Below are 18,810 nucleotides of genomic sequence, written 5' to 3' on the forward strand. Positions count from 1 at the left end.
ATCTCCAAACAATTTGAAATCAATCATTCGACTGTCCGGAAGATCATCTACAAGTGGAGAAGATTCCAAACAACTGCCCACTTGTTCAGGCCGGGCCGCCCCAGCAAGTTCAGCCTGAGAGCAGACCGCAAGATGCTGAAAGAAGTCTCTAAGGACCCCAGAATGTCATCACGGGACCTACAGGTAGCTCTTGCCACTGTTGATGTCAAAGTGCACGGGTCTACCATTAGAAAGAGGCTGCACAAATTTGATCTACATGGGAGGTGTGCCAGGAGGAAACCTTTGCTGTCCAGAAAGAACATCAGGCCAAGGCTAAAGTTTGCCAATGAACACCTAGGCAAAGACCAGCACTTCTGGAACAATGTGCTCTGGACAGATGAGTCAAAGGTAGAGCTATTTGGCCACAGTACCAGAAGACATGTTTGGCGAAAACCAAAGAGAGCATTTGACCACAAGAACCTGATACCAACTGTTAAGCATGGTGGTGGAAATATTATGCTTTCGGGCAGCTTTGCTGCATCAGGGCCTGGGCAGCTCACCACCATATAATCCACTATGAATTCTTCATTGTACCAGACGGTGCTTGAGGATAATGTGAGGCCATCTGTTGGAAAGTTGAAGCTCAACCGCAGGTGGACCATGCAACATGACAATGACCCTAAACATACCAGTAAATCCACCAAGGAATGGATGAAAAGAAAGAAATGGAGGGTTCTGGAATGGCCAAGTCAAAGCCCGGATCTAAATCCCATCGAGATGTTGTGGGGGGATTTGAAAAGAGCTGTGCATGCAAGAAACCCCTCAAACATCGCACAGCTGAAAGAATTCTGCATGGAGGAGTGGGCAAAAATTTCTCCCAGTCGATGTCAGAGACTGGTAGACAGTTATAAGAAACGCCTACTTGAGGTTGTTTCTGCCGAAGGGGGCAATACCACCTATTGGAGCCAAGGGTGTACTTACTTTTTCCACATGCGAAATTTGCATTTATGTTTATTTAAATTATACAATGGACTACAAAATGTAAATGTTTCATGATATTTGTTATATTATATCACCTTTATCTATCAATATTGTTGAAATGAAGATCAAATAGCTGTATGTTGAAAGATGTTGAAAAAGTCAAAACTTTACAAGGGGTGTACTTACTTTTTCACGTGACTGTATAAATATATATCTATATATTGTTACGCAACCGTGATTAACACCACAGTTACGGATGGCCGATTTGCGAGACTTTAACTCCCGAGGCGAACACTCAATGGCGGACTCAAGTTCAACACAAACGCGTGGAATGGCGGGACACAGCGAAGGCTCCGCAACCTTACCTATTAAAATCAAACACCCAGGAAAACTGCGTTCAGATATATACAGAAAATAATACAAGGATTTATTATTGAAAAGTAAAGACAGTGAAAAAGCCGCGCCGGTAAATCTAATAACTCTAAATCGGGATGTCCCCACACGACTGACAGCAAACACGATACGAGGGAGATTATGAATACAAAAATAACACGTCACGTCGTTCAAATGTACGCGGATGCTGCTTATCTGTCTTTTGGTTGTCTTGGTGGCGGCCGTCCACACCGCTCCTTTTGGCCCGATCGCACACCACCAGGTCCTTCGCTCCAAGCTCTACGAGGCCCCGCTCCAAGCACCACGCGTCCGACGCGTGGCCAGCAGCTTCACACGAGGACGATCTCCACAAGGCCCGTGCACCAATGGTTCAACGGAGGGCTCGACTTGCAACGAACTGCTGCGAACTGCCGCGTGCTCTGTGTGCTTGGTGTTCTAACGAACTCTCCACCAACTGCCTTCGGGGAGCTTTTCCACCAACTGTCTTCGGGGAGCTTTTTCCACTAACTGTGTCTCCGCGTCGACTGTGTGCTCCAACGAACTCCCTGTGTACTCTCTGGACTGCCACGAAATCAACTGGACTGCCACGAACTCAACTGGACTGCCACAAACTCAACTGGACTGCCACGAACTCAACTGGACTGCCACGAACTCAACTGGACTGCCACGAACTCAACTCCCTCAACTCTGGGCTTCCCTGGCGTTCGACCGTCGCATATATTGGTGGCCGATGACGTCACATTGGCGCACTCCTCAGCCAATCACAGCCTCCCAACTCGCCCAGGTCACGCCCTCTGCGGCATGCGACTCCTGACATCTCCCGTCCGCGACCCCCCCCCCCCCCCGCGGTCGTTTTGTAACACGTGCCAGCGAGGTTGGTAGGCCTTTGAGGTGCGAACGGCGGCGGCCAGCCGTGGCGGTGTTTTTGGCCTGGTTTCCTGTCTATTTATTACGAAGTCAATGTCAGGGAAAGGGAATTATTTAATGTTGCGCTAAGGACCTAACTAATGTTTATGTGGTTTGCAGTGCCATAATGGACAGAGGTTTGACTACCAGGTGAGACTCACAGGGGCGTTACCTTTAATCCCTCACTATTTAACACTCGGACCTCCAGGTAGATCCACAATCATACATCTTACCCCGACAAACGCCTAAACATCAAGAACTTATTACATGTAGAGTCCCTGTCACGACAGCCGAATACCTACCTATTCAGATCTACCTAGCTCTAGATATTGCTCTGCCAAATTCATAACACAGCCCCCCCCCCTGGAACCGTAGCTCCTGCAAGGTTCACCGCAGGCGCTACCATTCCAGCCTTAACACTTACTGTCACACACTTAATTAACCTATGAAATAAATCAGGAAGGGCTGTGGGAAGTGAGTCGGACTACCTACCTACACTTCCTTAACATGCTGAACCCCTTAACCATCATGCAAGCATGTACATTTTCTTCGTTGTTCCTGTGGAGGGAGGAAACAACAACACACAACACTAACTTAACCACAAAACCTAACCATCTTTCCAAACTCAAAACTCTAACCTTTGTACATACCCCGGTCTACAGACCGCGTCCCCCGGTGGATGCCACAAGACACAACCTTACCTGCGGGGCCATCCCCAATGCATCCCCCTAAATTTCCACGGGCCCTGTCCAGATGTTACAGGTGAGTGACACGGCTCGGTGGATTTCGCCCACATTCATGCTACACAGACCCCTTAACCACTCATTCTCATTCCATAGGTCATCAAGGCATTTCAAAAATCAATAAGGTTCTTCTTCAATACACCCCCCTGCAGGACCATGGCATTGATGTCATTCACGTGTGTGTGCATTCCTCAACTAGGCAGCGGGGAGGTACCGCACAAAAAGATGGTGGGGGCGCATCAGGCTGTGGTGCCCGCAGTCCCAAAAACAAGTCAACCGACTTACAAGTTCATTGCCCCCCCCCCCTTTACCTCTTGGCCCCATGACAGCCCAACAGCCCCTTTCCGCCGTTACCTCGCCGGTGAGGGTCTCCACACACACCAGGCTCCTTTGCCTCCTGCTTTCGCGCAGCAACACGGGTCACCGGGGGACTTCCTCACCCCGCGGCGCCCAACCAGACCCTCCACCGACGAGCTCCAATTTCCAGTTACCACCGGCTGCCAGGGGTAATTGCCGCAGAGGGGGGCCCGCAGGCATCGCTCCTCAGAGCTTGCTCTGTACCTGCGGACACACACACCTTCCCCACCCACAAGACCCCAAAACACACTTCCTCCCCCGCTGCCATTCAATTCTCCACACAACTCAGCACAATTCAGTACAATTCATAGATGGTGTAAAAGGTGTTACAAGGCTTGCCATGGCCTGCCAATGTGAAATCCCATTCACAGTTCGAATCATTGAATCCTTACACATTTCCATTAGCACATTTCCAAAAAGCACAATTATCGCCCCTCATTATCTCCAATAATCATCACTCACTCTCCAGGTTCCACTCTCACGACCACATCAAAACACCTAACCACAACACAAAACATACGCCACCCACAAGACACTGTGTGGCTCCCATTCCATCCCCTCACCGGCCATGTCATCACTCGCACTCACCTCCCAACTCCAAGTTACATGTCCCCAATTTCCCAAAGCAAATCCTGAAGCCTGGGACAGTACTCCTCAAAACACTCACCTCAAGTGCAGGTAGTTGCAGGTTGGTCAGGTTCAAGAGTGCCATCCACCACACCTAATTTCCAAAATTTCACATTGGGCCTACCAAATACTTCCAAATTTCTCTTTTGTCCCCACTACACTGGCAGGTATGTGGATCCGCATCCAACGGTGATCATCACTACACAACTACCTGTGGCCACGACAGCTCTGCACCTCTACCGTGCAAGGGTCACCGGGACAAGGTGAGCAGTCAAAACGCCAACATGGCCCATGAGCGTCCATAAGGGTGCGACCCACCATCCATCCTTCGGCCCCCCTGCGAGGAACACAGCTGCAGCAGCCCCAGCTGGCCAATGTGGTGAGCACTTGCTGCCAAAACACACACTACCGCACACACAACCTCGGCCCTGGGGGGCACGGTCGCAGTGCGTGGCATCCCTACAGCCACGTCCCCTGCACCTCCCCATCATCCCCCAGTCCGACTACAGAACTGCAGCCCCCCAGTGCTCACCCACACTTGACCACACCAAGGTCCAGTCAACAGCCATGCTCCACCAGGAGACCCACCCAGAAGACATGGTCCACACACCTCGGACACGCACAGCACCAAGTTGACCCTCAGGCTACACAACTACATCCCCATCATCCCGCGTCCCAAATATCAGCACAGTTGCCCCCGCAACCAGATGAAAGCTGTGTCTTGCTACCCTATTAATTTCATCACAGCCTCCAACACTTTGGTCTACACACCTGGATCAATAATGGCGTCACTGTACAGTGTCCACCATGGCATTTCTAAATCCACCCTTAAATTTCCATCTAACCCACAGATTACCCATGCCAACCATTTGTCACATTTTACTAACCTCACCAAAGAAAGATGCTTTGCCATACACATGCCAGCCGAGCATGGCCCATATGCTCGGCTCGTTACACATCTCCTCACATCCCCATGGCTCTCTTCCCAACCCGAGAGTCCATAAATCATAACGGAGCATCTGTGGAAGGTCACTCACACCATCACGTTCCACAGATGCCCCAATGGTTGTCCGGCAGGCTATCTCCATCCCCGTCCATTCGGTTTGACCCGCGTCCATAGACCAACCACCATGCCAGGTCACCACATGCTGGTTGTCCCAGAGTCCCTGGAGGAGGGTGCCAGGCCGCATGCCGGGTGGTCACCACATCAGTCCCAAGTTGGCCGTCCGCAGTGCCACCACCAAAGCGCGACCCACAACACCTCCCCCTAGTGGTCCTCAATAAATGCCAACCCAGGCTTGAGAAACCACCTCGGACCCCTCTGGAGGTCTTAACCCCCACCAGGGTCCGGTGACCCTGCCGGCCCGAGCCACCAGCTCGGACGGCGCCCCGATGGACAAGGGACGCCACACTCCACCAGACCCCCCGTGGGACCCAGGTCGTACCTCGACACCCAAGGCTGGACCCCACGTCCAAATCTCGCCATCACAGCCCCCCAGCTGGCCGGCATACCCAAATTTTGAAAGGGGCAACTTTTGCCCGAGGCCATCCCCCATGACCTCTCCATGTCCAAATCCCGCAGCCCGGGGACCAATCCCCACCATGGCTGCTCCAAATCACTTTCCCATTGTAATTTTATCTTAAATTTTCTTTTACAAATTTTCATTCCCACTGCCAAACCGCAGCTGCAGGGAACAACCTCTACCACCGGTTGTTCTGCCCCTCCCTGCAGTTGATCCAAATTCCCTACAGGGACCAAATCTCCAGAAGCTCTATCTCCCGATCCTCCAAGATCCAAATCCAGCCCGGAGCCAACACACTCCCCCAACTGGTTGTCCAATTTTGGAGCCTCTGTTTCCAAATAGCAGTGTACAGTGAGCGTCCCCTCGGTCATTCCAACCACCTCCTCGGACCAACTCACCTCATCACCCAGGCTCCTTTGGGCCTGAACAAGCTCTACCTCCATGGGACTGTCCCAGATCTCCAGTCGCTCCTGCATAAAATCACTCACCCTTTCATTATCCATTAGTGGCCCCCACAGGCCTTTCTCAATTAACCCTGGCTCCTGCTCTTTTATGCGGGTTTCCAACCCCCTCACCTCCTCGGCCAATTTGCCCCCCTGTCGGTTGAGCAGTCCCCATTCCTCACTCTGCTGTAGCATTCTGGCATCCACCCGGCCCCGATAGCCTTCCAGGTCCCCATTTGCTTTATCAATCCGAGCATTTGTGGCACCAATCTGACCCTCCAACTTTTCCCCCATTTGGACAGCCTGCGTCACGCCCTCCTCTATTTTTGACATTAATTCTTCCCGTTTCAATTCAATTTCCACCCCTATGGCTTTTTCCATCTCCCCCATTTGAGTTTCTACTTTACCCTCAAATTTCCCCAGTCTGTCCGTAATTTGGTTTTGCACTCTCCCTTCTATGCCATCAATTCGTTCCCCCAGCTGCTGTGCCATTTCCCCAATTTTTCCTTCCAATTGTTCATTCCTTTCCTTTATTTCATTCCTCCATTCCTTCCCCTGGGACTCCATTTTATTTTCCAACCCACTTTTCATTTGTCCCATTTGTTCCTCCAATCGATCACTCATTCCCTTCATTCCTTCCCTACATTCCTTCCCCTGTGACTTCATTTGTTCATTCAATTCCCGACTGGCTCGCTCACTCTGTGCGTTCATGTCTCCCCGAATTTCTGCAAGGTTTCGCTCACCCTGAGCATCAATTAATTCCTTTAAAAATTTCATTAAAGCCTGGTCGTCTCTCGGGGCCGTCCCATTTGTTCCCGACTCCCCGGTAGGGGAGGGGGATAAGTTGGTGCTCGGGACGGGGGAGGTTCCAAGGCTCACCTCGACATTTAATTCCCCTATTTCCGGCTCACTCCCAACGCTGACGGAGGCCTCGCTGCGTACTTCCATTTCGTCGACCTCCGACATCCGCTTTTCGGAAGGTCGTTCCCCGCGCGCGTATTTATTTTAATAATTCCTGAAACACAATTTAAATTTGACGAAGACGCGATATCGCGCTCCGTTTGCCCAATTGATTATCAAATTTCTCCGCCTCAACTATAACAATTTTGCGTTCGAACGTCGGGCGCAATGTACGCCCGACCGTGTCGATGTCGCCCCGCGGACAAAAAAATTTGTCCGACCGTGTCGATGTCTCGCCGCGGACAAAAAAATTTGTCCGACGGGTTCAAATCCTACACTCCTGACACCACTTGTTACGCAACCGTGATTAACACCACAGTTACGGATGGCCGATTTGCGAGACTTTAACTCCCGAGGCGAACACTCAATGGCGGACTCAAGTTCAACACAAACGCGTGGAATGGCGGGACACAGTGAAGGCTCCGCAACCTTACCTATTAAAATCAAACACCCAGGAAAACTGCGTTCAGATATATACAGAAAATAATACAAGGATTTATTATTGAAAAGTAAAGACAGTGAAAAAGCCGCGCCGGTAAATCTAATAACTCTAAATCGGGACGTCCCCACACGACTGACAGCAAACACGATACGAGGGAGATTATGAATACAAAAATAACACGTCACGTCGTTCAAATGTACGCGGATGCTGCTTATCTGTCTTTTGGTTGTCTTGGTGGCGGCCGTCCACACCGCTCCTTTTGGCCCGATCGCACACCACCAGGTCCTTCGCTCCAAGCTCTACGAGGCCCCGCTCCAAGCACCACGCGTCCGACGCGTGGCCAGCAGCTTCACACGAGGACGATCTCCACAAGGCCCGTGCACCAATGGTTCAACGGAGGGCTCGACTTGCAACGAACTGCTGCGAACTGCCGCGTGCTCTGTGTGCTTGGTGTTCTAACGAACTCTCCACCAACTGCCTTCGGGGAGCTTTTCCACCAACTGTCTTCGGGGAGCTTTTTCCACTAACTGTGTCTCCGCGTCGACTGTGTGCTCCAACGAACTCCCTGTGTACTCTCTGGACTGCCACGAAATCAACTGGACTGCCACGAACTCAACTCCCTCAACTCTGGGCTTCCCTGGCGTTCGACCATCGCATATATTGGTGGCCGATGACGTCACATTGGCGCACTCCTCAGCCAATCACAGCCTCCCAACTCGCCCAGGTCACGCCCTCTGCGGCATGCGACTCCTGACATCTCCCGTCCGCGACCCCCCCCCCCCCCCCCCCGCGGTCGTTTTGTAACACGTGCCAGCGAGGTTGGTAGGCCTTTGAGGTGCGAACGGCGGCGGCCAGCCGTGGCGGTGTTTTTGGCCTGGTTTCCTGTCTATTTATTACGAAGTCAATGTCAGGGAAAGGGAATTATTTAATGTTGCGCTAAGGACCTAACTAATGTTTATGTGGTTTGCAGTGCCATAATGGACAGAGGTTTGACTACCATGTGAGACTCACAGGGGCGTTACCTTTAATCCCTCACTATTTAACACTCGGACCTCCAGGTAGATCCACAATCATACATCTTACCCCGACAAACGCCTAAACATCAAGAACTTATTACATGTAGAGTCCCTGTCACGACAGCCGAATACCTACCTATTCAGATCTACCTAGCTCTAGATATTGCTCTACCAAATTCATAACAATACTGTATATATAAAACACAGTTTGTGTGTTTGTGTAATGTTACCGATAGACTCCGAAACGGAGAGGCTCACGTGCTTGATATTTGACATAGACATGGCCATTGAGCCTGGGACGAACATGGCCAAAGTCAAAATTTTTGACGATACATATTTTTTATTCATATTTACCTCAGCTCATTTCAGCGAAGTACCCGCTAATCTCAACCAGTGCGAGCAGCTCGCTGATTCGCTCAGAGCGATCACGTGATGTTCCATCCCGTCACACGTCACACGTTTGCACGTGATTCAGGGAGAAAAGCCATTGCGTTTTTCAACTTTATGCAACCGTGTTTTGTGTCGATTTTGTGCGATATGAATTAAATTATATTTCGTGTTTACGAATTCGAATACAAAGGATTTCCCCTTTCCCCTTTCGATTTCGAATACGAATCGAATACGAGCTTGAGTCGAGAGGGCGAATGTCCGGGTTGGGAATGTACGGGTCTCCCCTCACCCACCCAGCAATGCCGGGTACTTCTGCTAGGATCACGTGATGTTCCAACTTTGCCGCCATAATCTCACAGTTATGCGTTCGCACGTAATTCAGTTTTTTCACATTTCAGCGAGGAACATTGCCATTCACACCACATAGGTTTTTTTTCACTTTCATCTGATATTTGTGATTTATTTCAAACAAACTGTATTTCCCATCTACACGGCCATGTATTCCTATTAACGTTACTAGGGCATTGCCCGTACGTGGGTGCCCGTTCCTTGCCCAAAAAAAAAAAAAAACGCTACCCGTACGCTCTACCCCGCCCGTACGCCCGTAAACAAAAAATAACAACGCTCTTCGCTTCCGCCCTTCGCTCTGACTGAATTGGGAGAAATAATGCACATAAGAAATCGAATTACGTACCGTAATGGCGGTCAGCTCGTAACGCGCACACTGTCCGGAAGTTCGCATATCGCATATCTATCTATCTATCTATTAATGCCCATTTATTCAATTATCGCCAACGTATTTTGGCTTTTTGCAATTTAATCGCAAGGAAAAGTAGAAAGAGAAGAGGGAAAAAAAGAAAAGCCTTGCCTTGCTGCAAACAGCTGCTGCAAACAACAACAACATGGAAGGCTGCACTGTCCGGAAGTTGGCATATCGCAGTTACGATTATTTTAGTGTTAATGGCCAATTATTCAATTAGCGCCAACGTATTTTGGCTGTTTGCAATTTAATCGCAAGGAAAAGTAGAAAGAGAAGAGGGAAAAAAAGAAAAGCCTTGCATTAACGCATTAACGCTTGCATTGCATTAACGGTTCGGCACACGTGATAGCTCGCTGCTCTCTGATTGGTTGAAGCGTTTTTTGGACATAGCTCGGTAGGTACTTGTCCGATTAATTACAAACCTTGAAAAGGCACATCCTCGGGTCCCCAGCAATATACCTGGCAAGTTTCAAGTATATCGGACCCGTGGTTGTCGAGAAACAGCGGTCACAGACAAACACACAGACACACAGACACACAGACACACAGACACACAGACAGACACACAGAGATTGCTGGAATTATAGATAGATAGATGTAAAGTACATAAATTGTGTGGATTACATCATTTCTGGATGTGATCAATTGCCAGTAACCATCTATATCCCTCCCCTCCCCTTCCCTCCTCCCCCTCCCTTTCCCCCCTCCCCCTCCCCCTACCCTTCCCCCTCCCTTCCCCCTCCACCCTACCCTCTCCCCTTCCCCCCTTCCCTTTCCCCTCCCCTCCCCCTCCCTTTCCCCCATGCCCCTCCCTTTCCCCCCTACCCCTTCATTTCTGCCCTACCCCTTCCCCATCCCCGTCCCTTTCCCCCATGCTCCTCCCTTTCCCCCCTACCCCTTCCTTTCTGTCCTACCCCTTCCCCTCCCCCCTCCCCCACTCCCCCTCGCCCCCTCCCCCCTCCCCTCCTCCCCCTCCCTCCCGCTCCCCCTCCCTTTCCCCCCTCCCCCTCCCCCTTCCATTTCCCCTCCCCTCCCCCTCCCTTTCCCCCATGCCCCTCCCTTTCCCCCCTACCCCTTCATTTCTGCCCTACCCTACCCCTTCCCCATCCCCCTCCCTTTCCCCCATGCTCCTCCCTTTCCCCCCTACCCCTTCTTTTCCCCCCTACCCCTTCCCCACCCCTCTCCCCCTCCCCCCTCCCCTCGCCCTCCACCTCCCCCACCCCCTCCACCTCCCCCACCCCCTCCACCTCCCCCACCCCCTCGACCTCCCCCTCCACCTCCCCCTCCCCCCACCCTCCCACTCCTCCCTCCCCCCACCCTCCCACTCCTCTCCCCCTCCCATCCCTCCCCCTCCCCCTCCCCCTCCCCCTCCCCCCTCTCCCCGTTCCCCTCCCCTCCCCTCCCCCTCCCCCTCTCCCCGTTCCCCCCCTTCCCTCCCCCCTCCCCCCTCCCCTCCCCCTCCCCCACCCCTCCCCCCCCCCTCCCCTCCCCCTCCCCCCCCCTCCCCCCTGTTCCCCTCCCCTTCCCCCTTCCCTCCCCTCCCCCGCCCGGGGCAATGCCGGGTACTTCTGCTAGTACCATATAAAACACAGTGTGTGTGTGTTTGTCTGTCTCTCTTCATAAGGCTAGGTTTTAAAGGGGTTGAGTAATGCTTTCAGATGGATTTGAGTGGGAGGTGGGAGGGGGTTTAAGGAGCAATCTTTGAACACGACTGTGTCCACCGGTTAAAAGACCCTGAAGATCCAATGGACCCCAAATACCCAAAAGACCCTGAAGACCCAAAAGACCAAGAGGATCCAAAATACCCAAACAACCCCAAGGACACAAATGACAAAAAGGACCCAAAAGACCCCAGGACTCAGATGATCCAAAATACCCCAAAGACCCAAAAAGACCAAAAAGACCCAATGAACCCTAAACACCCAAAATACCCTAAACACCCAAAATACCCCAAAGACCCAAAATACACCAAAGACCCAAAATACTGAAAAGACCCTGAAGACCCAATGGACCCCAAATACCCAACATTTTGGTAAGACCCAAAGACCCAAAAGACCTCAATGACCCAGAAGACCCCGAAGACCCAATGGACCCCAAACACCCAAAATACCCGAAGACCCAAAATACCCTGTAGGCTGTTAAAGACAAAAGATAATGAAGACCTAGAAGACTCTAAAGACTTTGAAGACCCAAAATACCCTAAAGACCCAAAGGACCCCAAAGACCCTGAAGACCCAATGGACCCCAAAGACCCAAAACACCCTGAAGACCCAAAATACCCCATGGATCCAAAAGACGCAAATAACCCCAAGGACACAAATGACAAAGAGGACCCAAAAGACCCCAATGACTCAAACGACCCCAAGGACTCAGAATACCCAAAATACCCCAAAGACCCAAAGGACCCCAAAGACCCAAAAGACTGAAAAGACCCTGAAGACCCAATGGACCCCAAAGACACAAAGACCCAAAAGACCCTGAGGATCCATAAGACCAAAACAACCCCAAGGACCTAAATGACAAAGAGGACCTGAAAGACCCCAATGACTCAGAAGATCCCCAAGGACTCTGAAAATCCAAAATACCCCGAAGACCCAAAAGACACTAAAGACCAAAATGGACCCCAAATACCCAAAATTTTGGTAAGACCCTAAGACCTCAATGACCCAGAAGACCCCAAATACCAAGTATACCCTAAATACCCAAAATACCCATGGACCCAAAATACCATGTAGACTGTTAAACACACAAAAGACCATGAAGACCCAGAAGTCCCCAAAAGCCCAAAAGACAGAAAAGCCTTTGAAAACCCAATTGACCCAAAACACCTAAAATACACCGAAGACCCAAAATACCCCAAAGACTCTTAAATACCCAAAAGACCACAAAAACCCAAAAGACACTAACCACCGTTTAGAGGCCATTTTTCCCCGCAAAGCGGGGGTTGGCCTTTTCGGGGACCGTGGTAGTTGTTGTTTTTTGGTCCCCTTTTTGAAGCAATGTTTTACGGCCGGATGCCCTTCCTGACGCCAACCCTTTTTGCCGCCTTCAACGACAAACAGGGAATTACCAGTGAACTGGTACTCAATTAGCCGACCTCGGAATGGATGACAGGCTGAGTCAACCCCCCTGGCATTAATTCGGCGATCGACCGAGATTCGAACCCAGGATCCTAGGATCCTAAGCCGGCACCCTAGCCGCTAGCCCAACACCAGGGATATAAAAAAAAAAAAAACCCAAAAGACACTGAAGACCCTAAATTCCCCAAAGACCCAGAAAGACCCCAAAGACCCAAAATACACCAAAATACCATTAAAGACCCAAAATACCACATACAGTCACGTGATAAAGTAAGTACACCCCATGTAAAGTTTTGACTTTTTCAACATATTTCAACATACAGCTATTTGATCTTCATTTCAACAATATTGATAGATAAAAGTGATATAATATAACAAATATCATGAAACATTTACATTTTGTAGTCCATTGTATAATTTAAATAAACATAAATGCAAATTTCGCATGTGGAAAAAGTAAGTACACCCTTGGCTCTAATAGGTGGTATTGCCCCCTTTGGCAGAAACAACCTCAAGTAGGCATTTCTTATAACTGTCTACCAGTCTCTGACATCGACTGGGAGAAATTTTTGCCGACTCCTCCATGCAGAATTCTTTCAGCTGTGCGATGTTTGAGGGGTTTCTTGCACGCACAGCTCGTTTCAACCCCCCCCCCCCCCCCGCTCCCCCCCCCACAACATCTCGATGGTATTAGATCCGGGCTTTGACTTGGCCATTCCAGAACCCTCCATTTCTTTCTTTTCAGCCATTTCTTGGTGGATTTACTGGTATGTTTAGGGGTCATTGCCATGTTGCAAGGTCCACCGTCGGTTGAGCTTCAACTTTCCGACAAATGGCCTCACATATTATCCTCAAGCACCGTCTGGTACAATGAAGAATTCATAGTGGATTCTATGATGGTGAGCTGCGCAGGCCCTGATGCAGCAAAGCTGCCCCAAACCATAATATTTCCACCACCATGCTTAACAGTTGGTATCAGGTTCTTATGGTCAAATGCTGTCTTTGGTTTTCGCCAAACATGTCTTCTGGTACTGTGGCCAAATAGCTCTACCTTTGACTTATCTGTCCAGAGCACATTGTTCCAGAAGTGCTGGTCTTTGCCTAGGTGTTCATTGACAAACTTTAGTCTTGCCCTGATGTTCTTTCTGGACAGCAAAGGTTTCCTCCTGGCACACCTCCCATGTAGATCAAATTTGGGCAGCCTCTTTCTAATGGTAGACTCGTGCACTTTGACATCAACAGTGGCAAGAGCTCCCTGTCGGTCCCGTGATGACATTCTGGGGTTCTTAGAGACATATTTCAGCATCTTGCGGTCTGCTCTCATGCTGAACTTGCTGGGGCGGCCTGGCCTGAACAAGTTGGCAGTTTGGAATCTTCTCCACTTGGATATGATCTTCCGGACAGTCAAATGATTAATTTCAAATTGTTTGGAGATCTTTTTAAATCCCTTCCCAGACTCGTAGGCATCTACAACCTTCTTTCTGAAGGCCTCAGAGAGCTCTTTTGATCTAGGCATGGTGACGTCGCACACTTCAACAACAAAGAGTAAACCAAACTAAACGTCTGAGGTTTAAATAAGACAGGTTCCTCCAAGATCCTCTCTAACGATGTTCTAATCATTTGCACCTGAGCTGCTGCACCTGATTCTAATTTTAGGTATTTGAAGTAGTGATAAATGTAGGGGTGTACTTACTTTTTCCACTTGCGAAATTTGCATTTATGTTTATTTAAATTATACAATGGACTACAAAATGTAAATGTTTCATGATATTTGTTATATTATATCACCTTTATCTATCAATATTGTTGAAATGAAGATCAAATAGCTGTATGTTGAAATATGTTGAAAAAGTCAAAACTTTACATGGGGTGTATTTACTTTTTCACATGACTGTAGATGCAAAAGACCCTCAAAGACCCTTAAATACCCAAAAGACCACGAACACTCAAAAGACCCCAAAGACCCCAAAAAACACCAATGACCCTTAAATATCCAGAAGACCCAAAATACCCAAAATACCCCAAGACCCTTAAAAACCCATAAAGACCCCAAATACCAAAAACACTGAAAAGACCCTAAGACCCTTAAATACCCAAAAGACCCTAAAGATCCTTAAATACCCCAAAGATCCAAAAGACCCAGAAGACCCTTAAATACCTCAATGACCCAAAATATCTCAAAGACCCTTAAAGACCCAGAAGACTGGAAAGACGCCAAAGACCAAAAAGACCCAAAAACCCAAAAGACCCCAGAGATCCAAAATATCCCAAAGACCCCCAAAAAATTGAAAAGACCCAGAAGACCAAAAAGTCCCTGAAAACACAAAATACCACAAAGACCCATAATGACCCCACAGAACCAAACAATCCAAAAGACCCTTAAAGACCCTGAGGACTCAGTGGAATCCAAAGACCCAAATTACCTCCAAAGACCCAAAATACCTAGATGACTGAAAAGACCTGAGGACCCCAAAGATGCAGAGGACCCAAAGGACTCAAGTGACATAAAATACCCCAAAGACCCAAATGGACCAGAAGATCCCAATGATGCAAAAGAGCTTGAGCACCCAAAATACCCAAATTAACCAGAGGACCCAAAAGACCCTTAGGACTCTGAAGACCCAAAAGAAGAGTAATTATGTCTCTGACATTGGAATTGTAGATGGTGGCTTGCAAACCGAGCCTCATGGTCAGTGTACAAGAAATCATAAAGGGTGCTTCTGACTCAGACGACAAAATACATAAGGCAGGCCTGACCACGTGATCCAGATGTCACGAATAGAGTGTGGTAGACGCAATCTGAGCTTATATCTTATTTATTTATTACACATCATGCGGATGTAAATTAACACTTATTTTAATCTGCACGTGTTGCACATTATGTGCAGCGAATTTCACCTCCCTGCGCCTTGTATATATTTTTTTTTTTACGCTTCTGTATACCGACCTTGAGGCTCGATTTTCAAGCCATTGTCTACAGTTCCAATTTTAAGAGATGTAATTCCTCTTCTTTTGGGTATTTTTGGTCCTCTGGGTCATTTGGGTCTTTTGTGTCCTCGGGATCTTTTGGGTCCTGGGTGTCTTTTGGGTCCTTGGTGTTCTTGGCGTCTTTTGGGTCTTCAGGGTAGTTAAGAGTCTTTGGGGCATTCTGGGTCTTAGGGATAATTTTGGTATTTGGGGTCCACTGTGTCCTCGGGGTCTTCAAGGGTCTTCAGGGTATTTTGGGTCTTTGTGATATTTTGGGTCGTTTCAGTTTTTTGGGTATTTGGGGAATTTTGGGTCTACAGGGTCTTTTGGGTCTTTAAGGGTGTTGGGGTCTTTGGGGTATTTTCGATCTTTAATGGTCTTCAGGGTCTTTTGGGTCTTCAGGGTATATTGGGTGTTTGGGTCCCATTGGGTCTTCAGGGTCATTTGGGTCCTTGGGTTGTTTGGGTCTTTTGGATCCTCGGTGTCTATTTGGACCTCAGGGTCTTCGAGGTATTTTCGGTGTTTGGGGTCCACTCGGTCTTCAGGGTCTTTGAGGTATTTTGGGTGTTTGGGGTCCATTGGATCTTCAGGGTCTTTTGGTTCTTCGGCTATTTTGGGTCTTTGGGGTATTTTGAGTGTGTGGGGTCCATTGGGTCTTTGGGGTCTTCCATGTCCTTAGGGTCTTTTGGTTCCTCAGAGTCTTTTAGGTCTTTTAACCGGTGAACATAGTCGTGTTCAAAGATTGCCCCTTAAACCTTACCCCCCCCCCCCCCCCCCCCCCCACTGAAATCCCTCCTGAAGCACTACTCAAAGCCTTTAAAACCTAGCCTTATGAAGGGGGACAGACACACACACACATATACACACACACACACACACACACACACATTGTGTTTTATATGGTAGATTAATATAAGCATTGGGTGTAAATTTAAGAAAGCTGCTCAATGTCGTTTCATTATTTGGGTATTCCATGCCTCCAACGGGGCATCGCTCCCACCTTTTTCGCCAGTCAGCTGGCATTGTCTGAACAGCAGCAGGTGGTGTGTAATAGGTCATGGCTACAACTGTGACCAAGATTGTGCAGGAGGTGGTGGGACACACGTAATAGTGACGTAATGCCGTATCATAAGCGTCGGTATTACTGACACTGCTCGAAGCCATAGTTAAATCACTGCGAGCGTGTGTGATCTTATTAACCACCTGATAGATGCTCCATGGATGCATGGATGCCTGCATGGATGGATGGATGCATGGATGGATTCATTGATGCATGGATGGATGCATGGATGGATGGATGCATGGATGCATTGATGGATGGATGCATGGATGGATGCATGGATGGATAGATGGATGGATGCATGGATAGATGGATGGATGGATGCATGGATGCATTGATGGATGGATGGATGCATGGATGGATAGATGGATGGATGCATGGATAGATGGATGGGTGGATGCATGGGTGGTTGGATGCATGGATGGATGGATGAATTCATAGATACATGGATGGATGCATTGATGCATGGATGCATGGATGCATGCATGGAAGGATGGATGCATGGATTCATGGATGGATGCATTGATGCATGGATGGATGCATGCATGGAAGGATGGATGGATGGATGAATTGATGGATGGATGGATGCATGGATGGATGCATGCATGGAAGGATGGATGCATGGATTCATGGATGGATGCATTGATGCATGGATGGATGCATGCATGGAAGGATGGATGAATTGATGGATGGATGGATGCATGCATGGATGGATGCATGGATGTCCTGCCTTTTCTAATGCCCTGCAGTAGAGATCCCATCATTTTTGGAATCGAGGAGTTCTCCACGCGAAGCGATTTTCAGGCAATACCGATTCATAAAAAAATCTTATTTTTATACATTAGATGTTATAAGATGCTGCCATTCATGATGGCATCACCTCAACTCTTCATATCAACTCTTACATCCTGTAAAATCTGCCAGGTAAAGATATCTGAACCAATAAAACGGATTTTCTAATAAAAATCTGATTTTCTACTGGAAGCATCATTGAGTGAACAAAAACAACCTAATGAGGTTAAACAACACTCAACCCATTGTGGTAGTTTTCCACGGATGCATTTTCAAAGGATTTCACTTGTGTATAATACTAGGGTATCCTCAAGGTACGCAATGAAGAACCAAATTAACTTCGCAAAGGATGGCATGCTCTACAATGCAGCACCACCTGAAGACACTGCCTCTGATTTTATTAGTCCCCTACCGGTGTACACCGGAGGGGACTATAGGTTTGCACTCCGTCCCTCCGTCTGTCAGTCTGTCAGTCCGTCATGCAAAGAACAGTTTTCCGGACTTTTTTTCTAAACTCTTAATGCCAATGATTTCAAGCTTGGTACATTGTTTCCTCATGATGAGTTACAGTTCGAACTTCACGATGTTTCGATCATTTTTGGCAAAGTTATGGCACTTTGAACTTTGGTAATTTCCCCAACAGTTTTCCGGACTATAATTTGGAGTGCGTAAGTCAAAGCTGTCAATATTCCTTGTTTTAACTCCAATTTACATTCTGTTTCCACTTTTAGTGAGAAGTAGGGGTCTGTGCAACCATTCATAAACTTTATTTGGTGCAAATCGGATAATTTTTAGCCGAGTTACCTCAGAGCGTGAGTTGTTAATTATATAATTCACACATAGTGCAATACGTGCAGGCTGCTCCACGGAGCGACCTTGCGGGCTTATTTTAACTCCGATTTACATTATTTTTCCCCTTTTAGTGAGAAGTAGGCGTCTGTGCAACCTTTCATAAACTTTATTTGGTGCAAATCGGATAATTTTTAGCCGAGTTACCTCAGACCGTGAGTTGGTAATTATATAATTCACCCATAGTTGAATACATGCAGGCCGCTCCACGAAGCGACCTTGCGGGCTTATTTTAACTCCGATTTACATTCTGTTTCCACTTTTAGTGAGAAGTAGGGGTCTGTGCAACCATTCATAAACTTTATTTGGTGCAAATTGGATAATTTTTAGCCGAGTTACCGCAGACCGTGAGTTGGTAATTATAAAATTCACACAGTGCAATACGTGCAGGCTGCTCCACGGAGTGACCTTGCGTGCTTATTAGTCCCCTACCGGTGTACACCGGAGGGGACTATAGGTTTGCACTCCGTCCCTCCGTCTGTCAGTCTGTCAGTCTGTCAGTCTGTCAGTCCGTCACGCAAAGAACAGTTTTCCGGACTTTT

General features: G+C 48.4%; 2 protein-coding genes across 2 annotated transcripts in view; one reads left to right on the top strand and one right to left on the bottom strand.

Moving 5' to 3' along the window:
• Positions 1 to 18,810, bottom strand: part of IGFBP7 (insulin like growth factor binding protein 7) — a 73,242-nt gene that overhangs the window by 42,105 nt on the left and 12,327 nt on the right. The window lies entirely within an intron of this gene.
• LOC137420859 (general transcription factor II-I repeat domain-containing protein 2-like) overlaps positions 1 to 18,810 on the top strand; it is a 79,515-nt gene that overhangs the window by 28,419 nt on the left and 32,286 nt on the right. The window lies entirely within an intron of this gene.

The sequence above is a fragment of the Myxine glutinosa genome, chromosome 2 (genome assembly GCF_964187855.1).
Source record: "Myxine glutinosa chromosome 2, kmMyxGlut1.1, whole genome shotgun sequence".
In the NCBI taxonomy this organism is placed as follows: Eukaryota; Metazoa; Chordata; class Myxini; order Myxiniformes; family Myxinidae; genus Myxine; species Myxine glutinosa.